This window comes from Sciurus vulgaris (genome assembly GCF_902686455.1).
Source record: "Sciurus vulgaris genome assembly, chromosome: 1".
NCBI classification, from domain to species: Eukaryota; Metazoa; Chordata; class Mammalia; order Rodentia; family Sciuridae; genus Sciurus; species Sciurus vulgaris.
Genome location: NC_136461.1, coordinates 75,246,799 through 75,273,340, shown reverse-complemented (window position 1 = coordinate 75,273,340; position 26,542 = coordinate 75,246,799). Strand labels below are relative to the sequence as shown.

The window sequence follows — 26,542 nt, the reverse complement described above, 5'->3', positions numbered from 1 at the left end:
CATGTAATGGAATAAGGAGATAAAATGGTGTACGTAAGAGGTGTTGTGATGATAGATAAACAGAAGTAAGAATGAGAGATAAATCTATCAGGAGTTGGGAAATTAAGTCAGTATGATGAGTGAAAATCTCTTATGGCACAGTGGCTAGAAGCTTTTGATTTGAAAAAGCATGAGTTTTATTCATTAGTCATGCAACCTCAGGAAAATCACTTAACCTCTCTCTGCCAGAAGACCTTTGAGAGAAGAGGTCACCAAATGGCTGTCTTGTGTTTTTGCTTTGTTTGGGTTTGATTTGTTTTATGAAATATTTAGCCTCACAGGAAATGATTAAATTCACCAATGTATGTGGAAGCATTAACCATGGTGCTCAATAAACGGTGGTCATCATAGTTTGCTTGAACCAAAGAAAAGCTTTGTTTCAGGAATTGCAGAAAGAAAGAGGAGGAAAGAAAAAAGCAATATTAACTAAAATAGCTTCCAGTTTCCTCAGCATTATTCTACCATCTACACCATTCAACCAGCAAGGAAACCAGTAGAATTTCTAGCTCTTGAGAGCCCCATTTCAGTGAGTAAAGTGAAATGCTTGCATGTCAGGAGCTGGCTCTTGTCCCTGGTCAGTTCAAATGGGTTCCAGCAGACCCATTGGAAATGAAACATGGGCAGCACATAACCAATCCCTCTCAAACGACATCACTAAAGTGATGAGGGTTCATATTGTGCAGACCCTGATGAGTTTGCTTTGGGGGCCCTTCACTGTTGTACACTGTGTTATTGATGCTCTGATGAGAAATCTCAAGGAAAAGGCCTAGTTAGTTCCTGTGGTTCCTCTTGGGGAGAATGGAGAAGCTAGAGAGGCCCATTTTTCTAAGGCAGTTTGCCCACAAGCTACAGCCTGTATCTTGATGATGAAATGATAAACACTGATGATCACCACCCCACATTTGCATCTAAATTCATAATGCAGAATGCATTCTGTGTAGCAAACCAAGCATCCTTGTTTGTTATTTCTCAGTGCAATATGAAGCAAGGGTCTGAAAAAAATAACCTTCCCCTAATGTTTAATGTTTGAGTTAGGCACTTGGCTTTTTTTTTTTTTTTTTTTTTTTTTTGTGCTTAAACATGTTCACCATGTTCAAAAGGTCTGCTAAACACTATTTCTTGTTCTTGAAATACAATATTTTGAACTCTATTATTCCACCTTCATCTGCTCCCCATGTAATCTCATAGTGCAGAGTAATTTAAAAGAAATATTGTTCCTATGTGGCTTTCTTGTTTTAACTTAAAACCAAATTCTGGGCTATTGTGAAGTTTAGAAAAGCTACCTCAAAAATCTGAAGACTTAGCTGTATTCACCACATAAATTTTGTAATATTTCTACTAAACTCCAGGTAGCCCATCCCATCTATTTCTTTAAACACAGGCTAGAGGACCGAGGAGCTATTTTGTAAGGCCAAGATGAAGTACAATTACTTGAAACATCTCTCCTTATTTAGCTCAGAGCCTCAGTCTATGCTGTCTTAGCTCTGGAGAGCCAGAAGGAGTTTGGAGCAGGTGTGGGAAGTCTTCCAGACAAAGGTCTCACTCCCACAAGGACAGGGTGTGCTTAGGCTGGCCGGGAATTTTCTGGCCTCTCTACAAGCAGTTTTGGCTTCCTACAGTGTGGTCCTGTGATCCACCAGGAACCATTTACTTTGATCCATAGTAAGTCCAAATTTTACAGGACAACTACAAATTGAAATAGAATTCTGAGCCCACTCTAGGCCTACTCTGGAACACTTCAATAGCATGGCAGGTTATGGCAATAGAGCAATAATCACTCATGTCCCTTGTTTATTATTATAATCTGCTCAGCAGGAGGGCTTTCTTACATGCTTCATTTCAAGTTCCCATCTCTTTTGCCTCTTCCATCTGTATTACCTTCTATTAATCTTTAATTACGGCAGCTCTTTAATATGTATCTTAGAAAACATGCTTTCAGTATGTAATATTGAAAGTTATACATAGCTATAGATATTGCTTAGCTGATTATCAAAGAATGAAAAGAACAAAAAGAAGTGTAGTTTTGGCCAAATATGACACAGTATGAAGCATCGTTAGGTTGCTCTTAGTGTTTGAGGCTGGGACTCCTTATTCAAACATGGTAGAAGAAGCTGTCTTTAAAATGCATGGCCAGCCACCAAAGCAAAGCAGGACGAATGCCATTTAAATGGAGATTGTATCTCTGCAACAGCCAGTAAACTTTTTTTGGAAAGAAGTGTTCATCGAGGACTTCAAATCAACTTTGTATGTAAATGTATACTAAAAATAAGCCATGCATTATGGATGATAGGTACATGGCTCTGTCTCAAGGATTTTTCAGACTAGTTGGAAAGCAAACCCCTTACCTACAAAGCATTTCATCCAAACGTCCATTTTCATTTCCAACCAATGTGTTGTGCTGTATTTTTTTTTTTCTACAAGAGCCTCCAGACTAGCTGTCGGGGTGACAGACACTCTGCCTTGTCACTAGCTCCATGTAGACCAACATATGGAAAAGTAAAAAAAGGATCTGCAGCCCAAACAATGTGCTTCTGTTGCTTATTTCTGAGTGTTCTGTTGGGCTGGTGCTCTAACTGTCCCACTGATAATGTTTTCTTGTCTTAAAAAGTGATGAAACCAAACATAAGTTAGAAAAGGGTCCAAGAGGAACAAAGAAAAATGTGGAAAAATATCTGTGGTCTCAAATGATATGTTTTCATTCGATTTCATTGAAAATATTTGCAGATCTAGAATATTTGAAATGTACGGCTCTCCCTTGGAATATTTAACTTTCAATATAGGCAAGTTCCTTAGGAAAGAATTGTAGAACTATCAGCAGGTAACAAATTCACACAGATGGACTATTTTTGAGAATACACGCCTCCATGCATTTTCAGTATTGGTATTATAGAATCTCTCTCTTTTTTAAAATTTTGTTCTGCATATTTGGTCTCTATCTCTGGATTCAGTACATAGGTTCCTCCTCCTCTATTGCCTGCACTCAAACTAGGACCCCCAGATCTGACTGGATAGGTGTTGCTTTCCATACCAGTGTTTGGCTCTCCAGCCTGTGGTTTAGTACACGCCTATGAGTTTGGCAGAGTCACCAGGATCCAGGTCAGACTCTGCCCTCGGGTATTTCTTCAGAAAACTGCAGAGGTTTCCAGCCCCCATGAACATTTTAATGTTGCCCTTTAAGATTCCATCTTTTAAGTATAGTTGTCTGTTGTCTGCATTGTACTTTTCTTGGTGACAATTAGATAAACAGAGATTCTTTCTCTGGCAAAGAAATTCTGACCTGATCCTTTGCACCACTGCCTTAGTACACTGGTGCAGACAAGGGAGGCTCTGAACACTGACAATCAGCTTTTGAGAAATCCAGAGGGGGCCAAGATGACAGCCTCTGACACAGGCAGGCATGGCAGAAGGGTATTAATTATCCATAACTACAAGCATTTCCATGTGCATGCTTTCCACCTGCTGGGCCTAATGCTGTGATGCTCTGACTTTATCCACTGTAGGAATTTCTGAAAGTCATCATCCTTGTGAACCTTCTTTGAGCACTTGCAACGTGAGAACACTGTGAGAGGTGCTGGGAACCAAAGAGAAAGGGGGGAAAAAAAAAAGGCAGATCTCCCATCCTCTAGGGACTCACCATCTAGGTGAGAAAGAATTGAACAAAAATGCTAGGATGCAAAGGGTACTGCACTTAGTGGCCTGTGAATGATGGAAATATTATGGTATTATGGGACACAGGATTTTAGGGACGGATGTACTTCAGATTGGGAATGGAGTTCTACACAGTCTTGATTTTCTTGATTTAGACCTTGAAGATGAGGGCTTCCATCCTGTGCGATGGACACTGGGGAGCTAGATAGACATCAATAAGTTAAAAACCAAAAGGTTTTTAATAAGGATGTTGCCAGCAAGTTGGAGTTTGTATGCACTTTTTTGTAGAAATAAGAAACTAGAATTATGGCGGCAGTCAGCCCCATCTCAATGTGCGTTAAGCTGGGCTGTGAGGGAGCCATGTAGATGAAGCTGCTGAGGCCCTTGTTTGCACAGGAAAGCCTTGATAGATAAGAAAAAACACTGAGGCTGCAGGCTTCTGCTTTGAACTGTGCAGATGCGAGATGTGCAAAGAATGTTACAAGCCCCCTGCTTTGACACAGATAAGAGAAACAGAGAGAAGATAGAGCCTTGGGTCAGAAGGCTGAGAGCTTGGAGAAAGGCTATGCTCATGCATTTCAACCAGCTGGGCTTCCAGCCACAGTATGTGGAAAGAGTCGGGGAGAGGAAGAATGCCAGGAAGAACGAGTTTCAGAGAAAGGGGAGGGATACACATAAGCATAGAAAAAGCCAGAAACCTTGAGCATCAACTGGTCTCTTAGGAGAACCATTCTTACCTGGAGAAGAACGTCGTGAGCTGTGGACTTTCTGAACAGGTTTCTAAGTCTCTAGCTATTTCCACCCTGGCTGCAGCCTAATCAACTTGTAAGCCTGTGGTGCCCAGTTGACCTGTCGGTTCTTAATAAAATTTTATTGCAGTAGAATTGAATTGCTAATCCCCTAGAAATTGACCTAGGGTTGACTCCATCCTTCAGATTATATAAAATGGTCAGTGTTCCCAGAATCACATGTGTTTCCAGGTGAATCCAGGGGCCAAGGTATGTTGGTGCTTTGTGTCAACTTGGGGAAGTGGGTCCATTCTGAGAGATAGAAATTCTTCAAGCATTAAGTTTGTCTTGTTCTGGCCCAAGCATGATAGAGGAGCCGTTGGTAAATTTTTAACTTGTCATTAAAAATGCCTTTCATATCAGAATTTTCAAGGACACTGACAGCTGAACAAAAAGAAAAGGCAAGCACAGGAATTATAAAAATAACCAATCACACATTTTGAATAAAAAAAGAAATACACCTTCTTTCAGGGTGTTTTAAGAATAAAGAAGTGCATTTTTGCTGATAGACTGCTATTAAGGACACCTCTAAACCTATCTGCCATAAGAATATTGCTCTGCCACTCTTCTTGTAAAGAGGAAAATGAATGAATTTGGCAAATGTAAAACTTGCAATGTGTTTTCAATTGCAGATCATGACACTTTCATCCCGAAATTTGGGGAAGATAACTTTTAATTACAGTAATAAGAACCACATGGGCGATGATTGATGTGAACCTGATGTGTCCTATTTCTTTATTAATCTTTTTAATTAAAAGCAAAAGCATGTTGTATCTGCTGGGAAGGAGATGAGCTGGGTGGTGACGCTCTGCCTCAACTATGAGACTGCAGAGCCTGATTGCTCACCAAGTCCCTGCTCACCTGAGGCCACAAGGTGAGGGGCCCAAAGTGGGGAACACTTGCTTCCAGCTGGGAATGGCTTTCCTTATATCTCTTGCAGAAAATCATCTACAAGAACAGCCGTTTCCCCTTTCTGTTGGATTGATTTTTGCTGGCATTGTTAAAACTGGGAGGGGATTTAAATTATTGCCACACCAGTGTTGGGAGTTCATTTTTGCAGTGAAAGCAAAGATAAGGAACTGAAATGGAAGGTGTGAAGGAAGATGGAAAAGGAGCCCAGGGCATGATGGAAGCCTGTCAGAAAGCACTTAGGCCACAGAGACAAAACAACGAGGGCAACATTAACTGAGATTGTTGGACTATGACAAAGCCACAATTGACAAGATAGGAAAACAGAACTGGGAAGAATGAGAAATATAGGTCAGTGATCAAAATATGAAGTATGATGTGATCATTGTTTGAACTTTCAAGTTTGAGAGAAGTCATTACTTTGAGCTTTATGCTATAGATTCAAATGTTCCATCAACAAAATTTTGGAGCTGTCCTACAAAGCACCAGGCTTTGTGCTAGGCCTCATAGATGCTAATATCAGGAAGACAACCCAGAAGAATCATAATATCATGAATGATGAGGCACATATGTGACTATGGCAACAATAAGGGAGCTATCTAACTGCTTGGTGGAGAGGCAAGTTGAACGTCCATGGGGCAAGAAACACATGAGCTGACTTTTAAAGATCAGGACAGCTATGAAGCATCAGGACAATGACACATAATTGGGTGTAGGTCTAGATTGGGTGAATGGTGCACAATGAGGCTTGAGAGACAAGCAGAGAGCAGGTCAAGAATCGACTTTGCTGTGTGGGAGATGGGAATCCACTGAGGGAGCATAAGTAAGTTGTTATCAAAGGAAGAAAGAGCAGAGCTATCAGGTCAGAAAGACTGGACAATACATTGACCCCTTACTAGCTGCTGATATTGAGCAGCTAAGCTGTGGTGTTGTCCATAAAGTAGGAATAACACCTTCTGAGAGGTTATAGAGAAGACCAGATGATGAAGCACATGAAGGTGTCCAACAAGGAATAACTAGATGCTTAATAAATGCTGCTTTCAATTGCTTGCACAGTTCCTGGCTTGGCAGAGATTTATTGAAGAAAGCTTCAATTTGAACCTCCCCCTCCAAGTCTAGTTGGGATCCATTTAGGTAAATCTTTCGTTACTCAGAAGATGCATTTAGTACAAAGCAAAGATAGAAAAAGAAAGCAAGGCATAGCAGCTTTTCTGAGGTTGAGCACAAGTCCAGAGACCAGGACAGACCAAGAGAGAGCTGAGCAAATTGAGGAGGAAGTACGAATGCAGGGGTGGGAGGTAGGAGGACAACCTTGGCGAATGGGGCCAGATGATCAGCCAAGGACAGCAGGATGGCTTTGCAGCCACATCAGTGTTCCTGTGGTCCTAATAGTGCTTCTGCAGTCTCTCGTCCTCCAGCTCTGGGCTGTTTTACTTGTATGATCTGAACTCAGATAAGCCCTGGCTTTTCTCTTTTGAAAAATTAAAAAGCTTTTAAGACAGTGCTCCTGACTATGACCCGTCCTTGGCTCTTTTTGTATTTGGCATGCTGCTCTGTATATGTGGGCGGGGAAGGGGAAGGGGACCCACCAAGGATATGATCTAAACCCTTCAGACCCATTATCACCACAGCAAATATCAAGCTTTCCTGGCTCTCATCAGGTCTATAATGAACAGAAGGAGTCAAACCGTGGAATGAGGCAAAAGAAAGAAAATACAGGAATAGAAAAACAAGCACAGGGCACCCCACAGAGAGAGACCTATTATTAAATTATTTTTCCAGATAACAAAAGATCAGTTTCCTCACTGGCCCCTGTTATCTTTGGTGTCATTTGTTGTCAACACACTTCCGAGAGCCAACCATCTCCTTCTGTTTTTTGTTGAGGAGGAGACAAATATGTGTCGTTCAAAAGAAGAAACACAGAATGAAGCAGGCCCGGTGGCGCACACCAGTAATACCAGTCACTCAGGAGGCTGAGGCAGGATGGCAAGTTTGAGGCCGGTCTCAGGAATTTAGAGAGACCCTGTCTCAAAAAAAAATTTTTGAAAAGGGCGGAGGGCGTCGCTCAGTAGAGGGCATGCCTGTCACATGCAAGGTCCTGGGTTCAATCCCTAGGACACACACACAAATGAGCCCTTGCTGGCTCTCAGGGGCATATTAACATGCCCACTGGGATAGTGAAGATGCTGAGATGGCATACAATAAAAACTTGATTTAACTTGGCATATAATTAAATTGAGGAAGGTCCACCTTCTGGGATCTAGAATTAGAATCATTGGTTGGGCATTTTGATAACATTCTGATCCTTCATGGGATCATTTTTCTTGGTGGAAATTTTTATTTGGGATTTCTAGTAGGCTTTGACATCAAACTCTGCCATGTAAGTTACCATCTTCTCCTATAGTCTGGCCAACCCTAGAGGACTGTGCATGACATCTGTGACAGAGACCCTTCTTGGGTGCTCTCCTCTTCCTCTTTTACTTTGACTTCTGCATCTCCTCCACTGACTCACATCTCCCCATTGTTCAGTAGGTGTTGAATATTTTCTTATTCTCTGAGGTTTAGGGTTTAATTCTGTACCATTTAGATCCTTTTGAGTTTTAGCCAGCATAGAACTGCTCCAAGCCTAACTTCATCTCTTAAAGATTACTGACTTGATAGAAATTTGGAAGCCTAAAGGGAGCTATGGAAAAATGTTTTGACTTGTATTTTTCCAACTACTTTAGTTCTGCCAACTAAAGATCAGTGGAAAGAAGATAAAAGCATACCCCTTGTTAATTTAATCCCATCCAACTCATTCCTCTCAGGATCATATTAATTAATAAGTCGTGTTATTCACAAATTTATTGAGCACATACAATGGGCTGAGTAGTATGCTGGGAGATGGAGATACAAACATTGACAAGACATAGCCCCTGGCAGGCCAGTAGAGTTTGGTTGAGGATTTGAAATGTGCATTTTTAGCAAGCCCATTAGGAGATTCTGATGTAGGTAATTGGAGACCAAATTTTACGAAATTCTGGTTACTGATGACTCAATTTTCCAAAACCCAAATGTATTTTCAAAATAGAGAAGAGTTACAGAATGTTAAACCCTTTTAATTGTGTTGTCTAGCCCTGTCTATAACATTGATCTCAAACCTAATTGGTGAAGGTTTTAGTAAGCAGAGAGCATATGTTGATAACACCTCAATTGATATTAATGGTCCCAAATGAATCATCTGTGATAAGAATTGTACCTTTTAACTCTCCTGGTGCCTCCAATCTCTTTCTCTGTAAGTTTCCCATAAATATCCTGTTGGTTTTCTAAAAGAAAGAAAGAGGTGGGGAGAGGAAGGGAGGGAGGGAGGAAGAAAGAAAAAAAGAAAGGAAAACTCCAATTGAAAGGGGGAGAGGGAGGGCTCAGACTCTCATCTGCCTCGTGTGCCTGGACCTTAGAGAGGGCAGCCGATACGAACAGTCCACTCTTTGCTCATGAGAAGCAACAGCCTTCTCCATTCATTCTTGGCATTGGTTTCTAATGTTCTTTCCTCTTGCCTGTAATTAGAGTGTTGATTTAAGTCCCTAACAAAGTGCTTTAAAAGGTACAGGACACTCTGGACTTGCTGAGGGAAAATAGAAGACTCTGCTCTTTTCAACTAGTGTCTCTTGGACTGGACATAGAGAACCCCAAGATAGAATTATAAGCCTGCCCCAAGCAAAACATAGTCTATATTTTCAAGTCTTTGGACAGCTGTTTGGCAAGGGCATCAGTTCAGCCCATTAACCTGCTCAGATAAAAATATAATAATGGTAGTGTGTGCATGGAATATTGCATTTACAGCATTACCATAGAACTCTGTAATCACTTAAGTATATCTGATTAAACAAAAGAGCTTTGACTTTTAAAGGTCTAACACTTAAGATTATAGCTATTTATGAACAAATGACCCCAAGGACTGGCATTTGGTTTGTACAGCTAGTATTCACCCAGTATTCATCAGTTTACTGGTTGTTTATGGTTGACATCTATTCTGATTGGCTGGGTTTTCATTCTGATCAGTATGGACTTACTCAGCTTCACAGATTTTTAGTATCAGCCCTGTGCTTTGTGATTTGGTGAGGATGTGCTCTTGAATCTCACTTATTATGAGTGAATGGGCCCAGCTGGATCACTGTCATCAGGGTCTGAGAAGCCTTGTATGTTTTTCAGCTAGACTTCACAAAGCAATGTTTTACTGATGTTCACAAAAATAAGAATTTTCAAAGTTTTAAGATATGTTCATCAGGAATATGAAGAATCTACAAAACCAGTTTAGATCAGGCAAACACAATTTTCTTGCATATTTTAAAACCTGAATACACCATGGTTATTCTTCATGTTATTCTCACCAAATTGGGTTTATAAAGTTTCTCTGTTGAACCTCCCTTTATTTAAAAACCAGGATTCCAACAACTTAGGGGACTAGCACTGGGGTCAATACTTACAATGACAAATAAGACAGTTGTGGTCCCTGCCCTCATCAAGCTTCCATTCTGAGATCTTGAACTACATTACAGCACCTACATCTATAGCACTCACCAGTACTTACTATGTTTCAGGTAGTATTTTAAACATTTTCTATGTCTTACTTAATGTAATCTACTCAATAACACTGCGAAAGAGGTACTATTACCAAGCCCATTTTGCATATTGGGGAACTTGGTCTCATAGAACTTATGTAACTTGTTCAACATTACAAAGTTAATAATAATAAAGTCACAATTCAAATTCAGACAGTCTCACTCCAGAGCTGATGTAGCTATAATCATTACCCAACAAGAGTCAACATGGAGTAAATAAAATTTTAAATATTGGGGAACTGAACTCTGAGTATCCTTATGGTTTTCCTGATTAATTGTTGACATCCCTGGGTAGAAAGGATTTTAGAGCTCTTAAAGAAGAACCAAAAAAAGTTTTCTTTGGCAAGATCTCTCAACAAAGATCATTAAGCTTAAAGTTGATGATGGGGAGCCTGTCATTTCATGAGCCAACCCACTTCATCCAGAGAAGTTTAACTTTGTAGACTATTTCCTTTCTGAGGCACTGGAATATTCCTTTTGGTAATTTCTAGCCACTGGGATACCCTTCTCATCTAGAGTGATCCAGAATGAGTTTACTCTGTTTTGCTACATTCTCTTTCATGCCTCTAACTCTGCGTTTTCTCATTTACAGGCCATTTTTTAGAGATGTCTTAATGCCTGTGGTTAGATTTTCACCACAGATAGGATTCATGATATGTATATAATATGGACTTTCACACACGTGTTTTTCATTTTTATTAAAATATAGCTAGTATCCACCCTCCAGAGTGTAAAAGAAAAAATAGCTAACATTTTAAAGTTGGGAGATTTTTGCATGAACTAATGGATCCCCCTCCTTCTCGTGATAATGACACTTTCTTGATGTACTTTGCCCACTTCCTATATAGCACCAATCAGCCAAGTGGGCAGTGCTCCATTAAATGGGGCTGAGTCACTGTTCTCTGCTCTGGACCCTCTAAATAATGCATTATCCTACTAACATTTTTAATTTTCTTAAGCAGAAGTATTTCTTGAACCTATTTATCTGTCAAAGAATGGAGGAAAAATGACCAAGAAAAATACATTTTCAAGACTAATAGAATAATTCTTTATGGAGGCATATTAGTCTCTTTTCTATTGCTATAACAGAATACTTGAAACTGGGTAATGTGTTTTAAAAAAGAGGTTTATTTGGCTCACTATTTTAGCGACTGGAAAATCCAAGAAGCATGGGGTCAGCATCTGGGGAGGACTCCCTGACTGCATCATTACACAACAAGGAAGTTGAGGGGAAGCAGGTGCATGAAAAGAGAGGTCTCATGATAGGAGAGAAAGCAAGACAGTGTGGAGAGACCAGGCTCACCCTTAAAACAATCTGCCATCATAGGAGCTAATCCTGTGAAATATATATTATTCTGCAGTACTAGCATTGATCCCTTCAAAAGGGTCATCATGACCCAGTCATTTCTCACTAGGCCTCACCTCTTAAATGTCCCACCACTTTTCCATACCATTACATTGGGGACCAAGTTTCCAGCACATGAATCTTTGGGGGGCAAACAATATTGAATCCACATCAGGAGGTAAAAACTGTCCTTTATTTCTGGCCTGCTTTGTTCAAGTTCATTACTTGCTTGGCTCCTGTAGGTTTTTAAGCTCATGACCTGTACTTTGATTTTGTCTTCCCTATCACATGTTTGCCAAATCCCTGACACTGTTCTTGTCCTCTTGGTAGCATGTTAGTCTGTTACTTTGCTTCAATAGATGTGTTTTGGTGCAGTTCATTGAATGCATGCTTCTTTGACCTACAATGCAAGTTTTTGATTTGAACTTGTACTTGTCTTCCCCTGCTGTTCACCAACTAAGATCTTTTTGTCAACTTACAACATGTTAAATGTCAAGACAGAAAAGTGGCATTCATCCAGGTAAAATGTTTTGCCACTTACAGAAAAATGATACGGAGACAAATCTTCAAGATGGGACATGGCAAGGCCAGGTCAGGGTCAGGTCTTAGAATACAAGATGCAGAATTCCCTGAGATGGCAACCCAAGATCCCATCCGAGGTGTCAGAATGTCATCAACACAAGTTAGAGTCTCAAGAGAGCATCTTCTGGCATCGTATTTCTAGAAAGAAAAAAAAAAAGCAGTCTTTAATAACTATAACTGGGCAAGAGCTCATCTTTATAGCCCATTATATTGATAGAAAGAGCATATAATGACCGCTCATTAAAATCTAAAGTCTCCAATTATTTTATTATTGTTATTAAATATCTATTGACTTCTAGCTTTAATTTTACCCAGTAGGTCCTCTAAATGTAAATGACTTGGTTGTGTAGAATTTAATTTAGTCTTCTTTCTGGTCTAATATTAAAAAATCATTTTAGGTTTGACAATTCCTTACCTTTCCCAAACACACACACACACACACACACACACACACACACACACGCACATGTGTGCACACACAGTCCTGTGAGAGACACAAAAATTCATTTCTTTCCTTGGTGCATATTATTTTTGCTATTATTTCTATAACAGAAAGAAAAGAACTTGCTGGAAGAACAAAAGGACACATGACTTTATTCAAATCAGCTGTAGAAATAGGATGCTTTTTAAACAACCCCTTTTTTTTTACAGCTACTATGTATAGAGAATCGAACTATAAATAGGGTATTTTATTCAAAAGTAAGTCAAATTTTGATCTCTCATTCTCTGAACTTCAACTGCAATTGATCAATGACTGAGTAACATATTTCAGGAAAAAGAAACCAAGATGTGAACATCAGACTTCCAAACTGAGCTGCCAGACTAGAGGTCCACAGCATGCTATGGCTCTCTGGGAGTGGGAAAGGTCTGTCTTAGCCTGAGACTTTAGCTTCAAAGTAGAAGCAAAATTTCTGCCTCATAAGTTTAAAAAAGAAAGAGTCATGATTATTTAACAGGAATGAGGGTTCTGAAACAAGGCATCCATCTCTACAGTCAAAATTGAGTTGTGTGCCTATTTTCTTGAGGAAACTTCAGACTCCTTAAGTAATTTATTCAGTTGTTCACACAGATTTGTGGAGTGCCTACTATATGTACTAAGTATCTGAAATACAGCAAAAAGGAAGGTCATGCCACCTGTCCTCATGAAACCTTCAGGACTAGAAGTCTAATATTGTCCTATTCAGAAGTGATGCTCAAATTATTTAGCAATAGCACAGGCCCTGCTCTGTGGACAGACAGCTGATGCATCGGAGTCGATTCTGGATGGTGTACAATTGTTGGTGCACATAGACTGTATTACCAGCCTTAGCTCTACCCTTAAGTGCTGACTATTTTTTTAAAGAGTCTAATTTATTTTCTCGAAAAGATATGTAAAATCCTGAGAAAATAAAAGAAAATGTAACCTGAGTTCCATGGAATCTCATTTTCTTCTTTCCTCTTCCACACAGGTGCTATGGGCTTCCTTCTCTTCCTGACAAACCCCGGGCATCTATCTTAAGGAGCCATTCTGAGTTTTCACCTGCAGATTCACAGAATCCTCATGGAGTGACTTAGAATGACCATCCAGTAAATCAAATTAACTCAGGAACTGTTAATATATATTTTTTTTTAATTTCAAAGATGACATTAAGTCTGAAAGAAACTCCAAGGTACACCTGTGCACACACCAGGTTTTCTTCCAAACATTTCTTTGTTCAACCACTCTCTTTCTTCTTTTTTTGCTCCTCTCTCTCCTTTTCTCTTTAATAAAATATGAACCATGATAAAAAGAAGGAACTCTAGGAGAAGGTACAAATGTGGGAGGATAGAAAATTGTAATTTGCCCCTTAGGTGCAAATGATCAACTCACAGGGGAGCAAAACATGGCTAGAGGCAAGAGGGACCCTCAATATCTTCTCCAGACCCAAATCTTTGTAGAGTATTATTTCTTGAAATAATTGCCTCTTCAAGTGGCAATGATTGAGAACTCTTCCAAAATTGTTATACCACATAATACTATTAATAAAGTTACTTTTAATAATAATTAGAATATGCTTTTTTGGTGCATTATTTTTCAAGTAATAGGATTAATCTCCAAGAACATTTTTAAGTTATATGTTGAGACTATTCATAAAGCATTAAAATAATATTGTACCATATTTAAAATCTGTTACTAATAGGCTAGAGTAACAAAAAAACTCAAAAATTAAAAGAAAATTATTTTAAGAACTGCTGAATACTTTGTTTTGCACAATGCTTTACTTTAGCAGAAAAAACTTGAGTGAGGTATGTTTAACATATCATATCATACACCTATTTCAAATGTATAATGTAATATTTTCATTAAATTAACAGAAAAAAAAAAGTTGTGTGATCATCACCAGAGGTTAGTTTTAGAACATTTCCTTAACCCGGAAAAGATCCCATATGCCCATATACTGTATTTTTGTTTTGTTTTGTTTTTGCTTTTTTCATTTTTTGTCTCTCTTCTTTTTCATTATCTTTCCATGATTTTTATTAGTAGTTGTATATGAGGAAGGGATTTGTTGCTACATATTCTTACATGCACACAAAAGAATAATATAATTTGACCACCCTTCCCAACCCCTGATTTCCCTTTGATTTTTTTTGGTGGGGGGAATTGAACTCAAGGGCACTCGACCACTAAGCTACATCTCCAGCCTATTTTGTATTTGATTTAGAGACAGGGGATCATTGAGTGCCTTGCTTTTACTGAGGCTGACTTTGAACTCGAGATCCTCCTGCCTCAGCCTCCCAAGCCCCTGGGATTACAAGCTTGCGCCACTGCTCCCCACTTCCCTTTCATTTTCATGGTATCCCACCTTTCTTTCCTTTTTCCTCTCTAGCTTCCACATATGAGAGAAAACATGACCCTTGGTCTTTGGAGTTTGACTTATTTCACTCAACATAATGGTCTCTAATTCCATTCATTTTCCTGCAAATGACATAATTTTATTTTTCTTTACGGCTGAACAAAGATCCATGTGTATATGTATCACATTTTCTTTATCCATTCATCTATCGATGAACCCCTGGGCTAGTTCCATAGTTTGGATATTGTGAATTGTGCTGCTATAAACACGGGTTTGCAGGTATCACTAAAACATGACAACTTTAATTCTTTAGGATAAAGACCTAGAAGTGGTATAGCTTGGTCCTATGGTGGTTCTATGCCTAGTCTTTTGAGGATCCTGCATACTTATTTCCATAGTGCCTATACTAATTTACAATACACCAACAGTGTAAAAGTGTTCTTTTTCCTCCACAGCCTCTTCAGCATTTATTATTTGTATTCTTGATGACTGCCATTCTAACTGGTATGAGATGAAATCTCAGTGAAGTTTTAATTTACATTTCCTTAATAGCTTTTTTCATATATTAGTTGGTCATTTGTATTTTTTTCTTTTGAGAAGTGTATGTTTAATTCATTTGCCCATTTATTAATTTGGTTATTTGGTTTTGTGAGTTTAAGTTTTTTGAATTCTTTATATATTCTAGATATTAATCTTCTATCAGAAAAATTAGCTATCAAAGATTTTCTCCCATTCTGTAGGTTGTCTCTTCACATTCCTAATTATTCTCTTTGTTATGCAGAAGTTTGTAAATTTAATCCATATGTCCATTTACCATTAACTTTTTTTCTACTCTTGCTCCCAGGGATCCATAAAGTATTTTCTGTCTCTATATTTTCCTTTTCTGGCTGGGGAGATAGCTCAGTTGGAAGAGTGCCTGCCTGTCAAGCACAAGGTCCTGGGTTCAATCCCCAGCACTGAAAAAAAAAAAAAAAAGTATATTTTCCTTTTCTGGACATTTTATATAAATGGAATTATGTCACATATGTTAATTTATTTCATTGAGCACATGCTTTTGAAGTCTGTCTCTGTGTAAGCATCGATCAATGGTTTGTTCCTTTTTACTGCTGAATACTATTACATTGTGCAGACAGGTCACATTTTGTTTATCCACTATCCAATGATAGGCATTTAGGTTGTTTGCTTTTCTGGCTATCATAAGTAATGTTGCTACAATTGTGCATAATATACAAATCTAGATGGTTTTATATCTTCATTTCTTTCAGGAAGATATCTAGAAGTAGAATACTTGGGTCATATAAGGCAGTGAATTAATGGAGAAGGGGTGAAAAGCAAAATATAAGTTCAGGTGAATCTCAGTTTTAGCCACAACTCATGTTCTACTGTGTTTCTCTGAGTAAAAAAAAAACAAACAAAAACCTTTTTTTTCATTTATAGGATGGAAATACAACATCTATAACATTGGGTGATCCTAAGATGCAAACGGTGAAATGTAAGTAAAATTCTCCATCTAGAACCAGAACCTAGAAGTTACTTACTACGTGGTAGCTACTACTATTGTATTATTGTATTGTATTGTATTGGTTGACTGTATTATCATTACAATCAGAGAGGAAGGATTTTAGATAATAATTCTTCTTTTATTACAGGAGCACCAGGTAACCATGTCATACTTCCAACTCTTCTTAATCGTTTACTCACTGTTGGTTCAAATGGATAACTCAAGAGAATTCAGTTTTCTAATCTATAATCTACCTTTCAGGTTTTCTTAAAGGAATTGGTAGGATAATACAGGTGAAAGAAATTAGCATAAATCTGTTCCACTATATTTATTTATCCATTTATTTTTTGAGAATGGCCTTGCTATGTTGCCCAGGCTAGCTTTGAACTCATGGTTCTTCTGCCTCAGCCTCTGAGTAGCTATGCATACCACTGTGCCCAGCTCTGATACACTGCACATTCTTAGTAAGTGACGTACATTGAAATTACTTGGGGGAACTTTCTTTTATTCATTTCTTTTTTCTACAACTTAATTCCTCAAATGCAGTCATTCATAAAAATCCATTCATAGGTTAGGAAGATGGGGCTTTGGAACTATGAGCATTACAATAGAAATGACAGCTGATATTTATTGAGCATTCGCTAATACGAGAGGCAATAAAATGAGCATTTTATGTAGCCACTACCTAGAATCTTCCTAATAACCTATCATTAGCAGAATAGTATACTTATAGACTATTCTTTTCATCAGTGAAGAAACTTTATGGAGGGCCAATAAAGGACAGAACCAGGACAAAGCTGTCTGTCTCAAAACCATAACCTTAACCTTTGCTGTAACACCCTGTGTTCAACCACAGCAGTGAGTTCAGTCCACCTGACTCCTGAACCACTTGGGCTCTGAAAGGTTTATATGTCTGTGAAATATGATTTTTTAATCCAGTTAAATCTAACTCTTACCTCTTTTCCCTATCACCTTCCCCACTCAATACAGTTGGTGGGAAGGGCAAACTCAGTTAATTTTCTGGGGTTCTTCTGTGTCTTTGAATTGTGTAATCTAGAATAATAACAATCCTGGAGTTTATGCAGTCCAAGTTATTATGGAAAAGTTTTGTGGAAAAGTTTTTTTTATCCTCTTGTTTTCAGACCATCGCTGTTGAGATACGTGATACCCACATCAGTGCAAGACTGGTCAAATTCTTTGCTCACAACACGCACTCTGTAGTTGGAGACCTCATGAATGCCCGCAGCCTCTGTGCGTCTATGATCCAGGTACCCATGCCCATCAAAGGGCCAACAGCTCTTCACTCCTGGAGCAGGGAGCAACCTCTGTGGTCAGCCCAAGTCTCTCTTCTTCTTTCTCTTTTCAATGAGTTTGTTTTACCAAGCAAGAACCTTTCCATTCTCCCCCAGGGGAAGGGAAGCTTAAAACATGAAAATCAAAAGCTTCAGACACCCACTTTCAAAAGGGTCAGAAAAAAAGATTCCCAACACTTCATGGTAAACCCACAAGACGCAGTTAATTTTGAGGGTGGTCATCCCGCCACATTAAAGTTTCAATAAATCACTGTGCCACAGGTAGGTCAGATATTTGGAAAAGCAGATTAGAGAGTGAGCTGACACTGCTGACATTTCACAGACTCTGAAGGGACCCAGCATTTCTCTAAACCTTTGATTCCTAATACACAAAACGATGACATTGTAACAGGAAGTGTGTATTTGAAGCCCGGCTAGTTCTCAGAGTTGATAATAGCTATAGTTGCTGGCACAAGCATAAGTGCAAATAGTACAATTTTTAAGAACTTTTTTCCCCTATTTTCCCATTTCCCTCTTCCTAGGTGTATTTCTTTGTTTTTTCCAATTATATTTAGCTACACAATTAAAAAGTGGCAAAATAGGTGCCAAAGTTGCTAATTATATAATTATTGAGAGTACAAAGCAGCTATGTAGAGTAGTGAAAACATCCACTTGTTCCAATTAGGAAGTCATTAAGGGTCCTGCAGCCAGGCTGTGCACTTGTCTCTGTCCCACATGCCCCCTTGAGGGCACCTCTCTGCAGGAATTAACGTTTGGGGGCTCACTGCAAAAGGCTGAGGTGCTTGCCTCATCTCAGGACCTGAGGGAATGGGCAGGAAGCATGTAGGTTGTCCTGGGAAATAGACTCCAAGGTTTCAAATGAAAGCTCTGAGCATTTTTTGAGACCATCTCTTCTGATCCTGATAACCTGTGCAGCTCTATAAATTGCGTATGGTGTTGGGCCCATCCTAGAGAGAAATCCGCTCAGCGTCGCTTTCATGGCTAATGTGTCTCTTTATCTGAAAGAGTTTTAAAATAGGTGTTTTCATAGCATTTTAGAAAGTATAGGGCTAAACAGGTGATATCTTTTCCCAAAAGGTTATCTTCCCTCAGCACAGAAAAGTTGGTTAACATTGGAGATTGGAGGAGGCTCATTTGACAGATTTATTTAGCCTCCATTAAAGGTCAGGAAATAGTTCCTTCCTTCCTTGGTCCTTCCTTTTCTTTTCTCCCTTTCTTGCCCCTGCTTCTAAATTCAAATGCCCTGTCTATAATTTAAAATGTTTTCAATTAACTATTACCCAGAGAAGAAAATTTAAAATACATGGGTAAGATTTTTAAAACTAAAAGTAGTTAATTACAATGTGTTGTATACTTGAAAATTGCAAGTAAGGAGATTTTAAGTGTTCTTAATGAGAAAGTAGAAAGAAGAAAGAAAGAAAGAAAGAAAGAAAGAAAGAAAGAAAGAAAGAAAGAAAGAAAGAAAGAAAGAAAGGAAGGAAGGAAGGAAGGAAGGAAGGAAGGAAGGAAGGAAGGAAGGAAGGAAGGAAGGGGGGAGAGAGAGAGAGAGAGAGATTGAGAGAGAGAGAGAGAGAGAGAGAGAGAGAGAGAGAGAGAGAGAGAGAGAGAGAAAAGAAAAGAAACCACAGAACCCTCCACACAGCTTAAGGAACAGAACAATCAGGAAACTCCTCTGCACTCCTCTGTTCCCACAGGTAATTCTATCCCAGATTTTATGTTTTGTATTTGCCGATCTTTCTTTATAGGGTTATCACATACATATTTCTTCCTAAGCAATATATTATAGGTGAACTGTATTATATAGTTTGGATGCAGAAATTCAGTCTATGTGTATAATTTGCTTTTTATCATCTAATGTTATATTTCTGAAGCACATTCATGGTAATGCCTATAGATAAATTCATGTTTTCATATCCCTATTATGATTAATATGGCACTTATTAATACTGTATATATCAAATATCATATAATATATACTATATACTGTACACAATATAATATCCCCATTATATAGTATTCTAGTGGGTCAGTACCATGTTTTTTGTTCCCTTGTCAGGGGATATTGGGGGCCTATCTAGTGTTTTATTTGATTGTTTTGTTTTCTATTGCAGACAAGTAACTATGATAATTCTTGTGTATATCTCCTAATTTATAACTTGCAAAAATTTTTAGTGCAGCAATCCTCACACTTTCTGGTCTCATGGCCCCCTTTTAACTCTTGATAGTTATTTGGGACAACAAAGAGCTTTTGTTTATTATGTGGACTGTTTGCTTATTGTATATTATATTTTATATCTATAAAATTTGATGGTTTTAGAAATTAAAACTCAGAAAAGTTTAAATGCTTATTAGTTTATGTAAAAACGAATAATCCTATTTTATCTTGCTATGGACTGAATGTTTATGTTTCCCACCAAATGTATATGTTGAAACTCTCATCCCCAATGGCATGGTACTAGGAAGGTAATGAGATTGTGAGTGTGGAGCCCTCTTGAATGGGACCAGTGCCCTTACAAGAATGGGTGAAAAGAACTGATCTCTTTCTTTCCATGGGGTGAGGATACAGCGTTTGCAAACCAGGCAGAGGGACTTACCCAGGGCCTAGATATGCCAGCTTCTCTATCTTGGACTTAGCAGCCTCCAGAACTGTGAGAAATAAAACTCAGTTGTTTAAGTTAATAGTATTTTAGTTATAGTAACCTGAGCTAAGACATATGTTAAACTCAGTAACAATGTTATGAAAAACAACCAATTTTTTTCAAAGAAAATAAAGTAATGAAAAGAGTAACATGATTTAAAATTTTTATAGATCTTTTTAAATATGTGACTTAAAACAACTAACACCTTGTATCTCTCTGTATTCAGTCTGTTGAGTTTGTTGTTTTGTGTGAAGTAGTTGAAAAACATCTGATCTCTCAAATATGTAATCGGAAATAAGAAGAGCTCCTGAATCTCTTGAAAAGGTTCTGAGACCACACTTCAAGAAACACTGCCTAGGAGTTGAATTTTTTTCAAGATATTACCAAATTATTTTACAAAGTTGTACCAATTTATATTCCTACTGACGGTATGTATAAGTTCTTATTATCTGTCCATGTCATTGATGATATTCAATATTATCATGTTTTTATTTCATTTAAAATCTACTATACAGTAAATGATATTATATGGTGGATTTATTATCATTAATGATGCTAAAGATTTCATATATACTTTAAGGGCTATGCATGTTTCCTCAAATAAAATACTTGTCAACTCTTTCACTCCTTTTAATACTGAGTAATCTACCTTTATATTGATATGCTTTTTAAATATTTTGGCTATATTCTTGTTGACTTTTACATATATTACACATATCTTATCCTCATTGGTGACCTGCCTTTTTATTCTCCTTATGCTAGCTCTTGATGAAAGTTTGTACATTTTAATAAAGTGAAATGTATCCACCTTTTAAGGTATAATTTAAGAAGGCTTTTCATGTCTTAAGGTCATGAAAATGTTCTTTTATATTTTCATTTTGCTTTTCATATTTAAGCCTTTAAGTCCATTGTGAACTGTATGTTATGAGGTTGAATTTTTGCATATCTAGAATTATTAGTCTCATCCTAATTTACTGAATTGCCCATGCTTTTCTTTCTGGTTCAAATCACTGTTTTTTGGTATGTAAATGTCATATGTGCTTGGATCCACATCTGGGTTTTCTATTGAATTCATTGTTCTATTTGTCTATTTCTTACCAATACCACATTATCTATTATGTTATCTCTAATAAGTCTTGTTATATGATAATCCTAATCCCTTCAATTTCTTTAGAAACCTCTCAGACTGATTTTTGTTCTCTTATTTGCCATACAAACTTTGGAATCACTATACCCTTCCCCTATACGTGAAGAAAAAAAAAAAAAAACAACTAGTCATGGAAATTGGTTGGCCTTACAACCTATGTATAGATCAAATTGGAAAGGATTAACATCTTTATGAAATTGAGTATCCCTATCTATGAGTGTAGTATATACCCCTGAAAGATTTTGCTCTTCATTAATGTCCTTAAATAAATATAAAAAAATTATTTTCCATTTGGTCCTCCATGTCTTCTGCTAGGTTTATGACTGAATATATTTATACTTTGTATTTTTATTATAATATCTTTTTTAAGTTTTAAATTTGTAACTGTTATTGTTATAGAATAATGTAACTAACTTTTTAAATATCTGACATTTTAGTAAATCCTGTTTTTAATGTTTATAATGTGTCCCAATAATTTCCTGGGAATATTTCTGTTAGACCTTTGTGCTAGTTATGTCATTAGTCTATTACAAATATTTACTTTATTCTTCTTTTAAGATCTTATTTCTATTTTATTTATTTATTTATTTACTTATTTACTTTTTTGGTTTTATTGAACTGATGAAAACAGCAACTATGTTTATGAATATAAGTGTTGATGGCTGGCATCTCATCAACTTTTCTTTAAAAAAAAAAATGTTTTTTATGTTTACCTTGAAGTTATCATAATTATAATACCATTCTTTGGCAAATATTTCATCAGTTTTTGAAATTCCCTTTTTATATTGCTAAGGACATTTTTTATGAATAAAATGTTTTCATGAACAAAATTTGAATATTATCAAATACTTCTGTAGCTATTGAGAAGCTGCCCTGCATTATAAGACAGTATTATACCATATATCACTATCCTGGGAAAAAAATCAAACTTCAAAACTCAAAGTATAATTTCTACACTTGTAACTTACATGACTTGTAAGTTGAATTATGGGTAGTCGGAGACTGTGTATTCTAGACTGTGTTAGTGAGAACACACTGGAATTTCACATCCTCTGGACATAGTCAAATCTCACAGAACTACCTAATGGTTCTTTTAATCTCCAGTAATGCTTTTAATATTTAAGTTTATTTTGAACTGCTTAATTATTACAATATATTAACAATTTTTTGGTTAGTTTCCGTTTTTCATCCTTTGAATTTAGGCATGTCTCAGTCTTATATTTTAGATATTTTTCTTGTAAACAGCATATGAGTAGGTTTTATGGGGTACACTCCTGTCAGAATCCCCAAAGCAAATCATCTCTAAGATTTGCCTCCTTTCTTTGTCCTCAGATTCATCAACACTGAGCTAAAGATCCCCAAAGAATAGCAGTTACCTCTCAGTTATTTTAAATTTGTTTGTTTGCTTACTTTAGTTTTGGGTTTCACAGATTTTTCCACTCCAAATTCCTGCTTTCACTCATGTTTAGTCCCTGCACACTTTCTGTATCTTCATCTTTCCTATTCAGACAAGTGTTTTTAAAATTTTACATAAATTTAAATAGACCCTTTAATGACAAGATAACTGGTTAGGATACCGACTTTCTCACATTACTGAACCTAGAAGTTCTTTGTCACTTTTATATAAATATTTATATCATATATAAATGTCAAAAGCCATAAAGTTCATCAAATCACCAAAATTTTACTTTTGATTCATGACAAAATTCCTCAAGGGGTAAGAGATGTGGAAGGCCCATGAACTGTGAGATTTAAAAGTCTGCTGTAAGTTTATTTGCATAAACCCAGTTTAGAAGAGAGAAGTACTCGTTAGCCAAGGAAATGATGGCAAAAGCCTGATCTTCATTAATGGATTCATCTAATTAATCACTAGACAAGTGTTTTGCACTAGTCAGAGGTCACAAACTGGGCTGGGTGTTGGGGATATAGCTGTGAACAAGACTGACAGGACCTTTGCCCTCACAAGCCTTGTCCTCTTGAAAGCTCCTGTCCTCTGTAGGCTGTTCTCTGTATGGAGAAACATCAGAGCATGAGCAAGAACTGGTGAGAGAAAACAGGAAGGCCACAGACTACAACAGGTGTGACCATTCAAGCCGAAAATTAAAGAAAGCATTTAAGAAATGCCAATTTTGCACATACCAGTAATAGACCCTGCATGGACCACATTCTCCAAGGATAAATAAGATCTCTTAAAGAGATCATGAAGTGTGGGTAAGGATAAGCAGTTAGGGAAATGCCTTTACTAGGTCTGCAGAGATTTTAAATATCTGTAATAGGATTTTGCATCTGTTGTGTATCCCAAATTACAGTGGATGAAGTATTGTGGGATGGTAATGAATGAACAAGAACCAAAATTCTATGCTACTTTTGTTTTAGGTAGACAAGAAACCTCACATTGAACTTGAACCTTCTCATAGGTGTTACCTGTCCTGATTATTGGTCACTCGTTGGATGTCAGAAATGCCCTTTATTTACACTTCATGCAGCCAGAACTGTAATCCAATAACAATTTTCCCAGTAAGTGCTTCTCTTGCACCACTGGGGAACAATTGCTTTGCTGCACTGCACTTAAAGGGAGTTTAAACTAAAAAGACACAAATTTCACTCACTTATCTACTGTGGTTGTGAATATGCTAAAAAAAAAAAGAACTATTTTAAATTATTGAATTTGCACTCCTAGGAGACATCAACATAATTGCAAAGAGGTACCTTTAATTTTTTTATGTATTTACTTATTAATAAAGAAGAACTTTCTATTCATATACCAAAAGATTGGTCCAGTGGAACAGAACAATAATGCAATGAAATCTCTAGTTCATTAAATTGGAATGCCGGGATTGAATTACTAATTTATGTTGTTTATAATTTCATAATATAAATTATACTATTTTAAAATATAGGAGAAAATGGTTCCCTTGGAATCTGCCTTTCTCCAACTCTGACTCGGAAAGTTTTATTCTTCCCTGAGGAACTGGGAAGTAGGGAGAGGCACTGAAAGATTGCTGTTTCACAGGAGCACACCATGAAACATTCAGAATCCTGTTTCTTGCACTCCAGGAGGCTTAATAAATATGGCCCATCACTTATAGATGCTCATTCTAAGGCTTTCAAAAGACCTCGTTGTAAAGGAAAAGGTAGATTTTGAAAATCTGACTTCAGAGGTATCACAGGTATATTTTCCCAAAAGGTCCATTCTGAGATGGAGACATGTGCAAACTTCATAAGAATTAGCACTTTGGAAATGAAGGGAAGGAGACAGCATGGGGTAGAGGAGACGTGGGCTACAATACAGTATCAGAGAAGGCCTCAGCCCAGCACTGGGAGCTCTGGAACTGGGGACATCAGGTGGAAAATCCCCCTTTTACTCTGCATGGATCAGCCATTGGACGGAGGTGGGTGGGCATGGCCTGGGTGTGGGTAGCACCCGTAACACAGGCAACTTCAGAGGGCTGTAGCTGAAGGCTCTCTGCTGGCAGGACTCACAGTGGCAGGACAGTTAAATCCTGAAAGAGGACCTGGGAGGAGCATCATTTGTTGAAAAAATTCAATGAGATCAGATAAACATTTGTCCAAAATTAATGAAAAACAAATATCTGAGTTGGGAGATTTTAATGTTCATTAGACATACTTTCATTTACTTTATAATCATTCCTTTAGTAATTATTGCATGCAGACATTTTACCAGATGCCGTGGAGCCAAACCAAGTACGGGAGGAAAGAAGTACCCTGAGCACTGGGCACCACCACAGGACAAGCTCCTGGGAAAGTCTTCCATCCAGTGCTCACAGAAACCATAAGAGACCAGAACTGAGGAGGAAACATTTTATGTTTTAAGAATTCATGAGCTTTGAGCATAGCATGTGTGTGGTAGAACAGGGATGTAGTCTGTCCTGCCTGAGCCCTAAGTCCATGCTGTCACTAAGGCAGGAGGGCAATCATGACACAGGGAAAGTAAAGCAAGGCCATGTTTCATCTTATAATAAGTATCTAGGATATTACAGAAATGACTAATTCCAACAAGAAGAAGGAAGATTGGAAGAGCCTGGAAGACTGAGGAGGGTTCCCTGGGGTGGAAACAAAGGGACAAATTGAAAGAGATGCATGACATTTAGAAATGTAAAATAATTCACTCTCTGCACAAGTTCAATGTAATATTTCTAAAACCAAACTACATCATGCTTAAAACTCTTGCTCTGCACCTTGATCCTTCATGATTCAGCTCAAAATTCTTAATGTAGCACAGAAGACCAAAAGTCATTACCATAATCTGGTCTTAATTTCCCTTGTCAGTCCCAGCCCTTGGCATTCTCCAGCTTAAATCTATAGCCCAGTCTGCTGCAGCTACTTCCAGTTCCCCTTAACTGGCATCTGGGGTCCTTTGCTGTGACTCTACCACTCTGTGCATCTCTATGTTTCCCGCACCTGTGTTTGTATTTCTGCCTGTCTCTCCTCTGCCTCCCTGCACATTCCTCTTGACCCAGACTGTTTTTTTTTTTTTTTTTTTTTTTTTTAATATATGCTTACCCTTCTGGGACCTGATCTCTCTCGCCTGACTCATTTCTACTCATCTCTCCTCATGTGTCGCTCAGGGAAGTCTTGTTGGCATTTGTGCCCTCCTTCATATCCCCACAGCACCCCACATCCACCTGTGCCCATCACAGTGTTCCTCAGACCTGATTGAAACAGCCTCTTCCTAAAGGTGTCTTCTCCTTACTAGACTGTCCTCCTTTAAGGAAGGACTGTGTAGCATGTGCAGCATACCACTTGTCCCAAGCACAGAACCAAGTGCATAGAAGGCATTTAATGTTAAAAAGAAGAAAGAAAGGCAAGAAAGAAGGAGGGAGGGAGGAAAAAGGAAAGAAGGGAGAGAAAGAGAAGGAAGATGTCAGATGCACAAAGAGAGAACTGAGAACTGTGTTTCTTGTAGGAGTGATTGTAAGGTTTACTAACAGCTCTTGGATGAAGAGAAAAGAAACATTTAGGACATTCAATTTCAGAGTATTTTCATGTGAATGCTGAAACGTGCCTCTTAGATTTGAGGATGTTTGGTGGTAACTTTGAAAGAGGGAGCTAAAAAGTTTTTCACTCTTTTCAATTCATTTGTTATATCTTTTCTGCTATGGTCCTGACATTTGCTATCTTAGCTCCTCTGGAGTTTCCCTAATGAAAAGCAGATTTTCTTTCCTTTGGCTTTCTGTGTCATTTCAGATCCACCCT

The 26,542-nt window shown here is 37.8% G+C and overlaps 1 long non-coding RNA gene across 1 annotated transcript in view; it reads left to right on the top strand.

Moving 5' to 3' along the window:
* The window catches only part of LOC306668274, a 56,248-nt gene extending 40,031 nt beyond the window's left edge, over nt 1-16,217 (top strand). Inside the window, exon 5 of the long non-coding RNA XR_013765806.1 lies at nt 16,163-16,217. This is a non-coding gene — a long non-coding RNA (uncharacterized lncRNA). The remainder of the gene's footprint in view (nt 1-16,162) is intronic.
* The last annotated feature ends 10,325 nt before the right edge of the window (nt 16,218-26,542 follow it).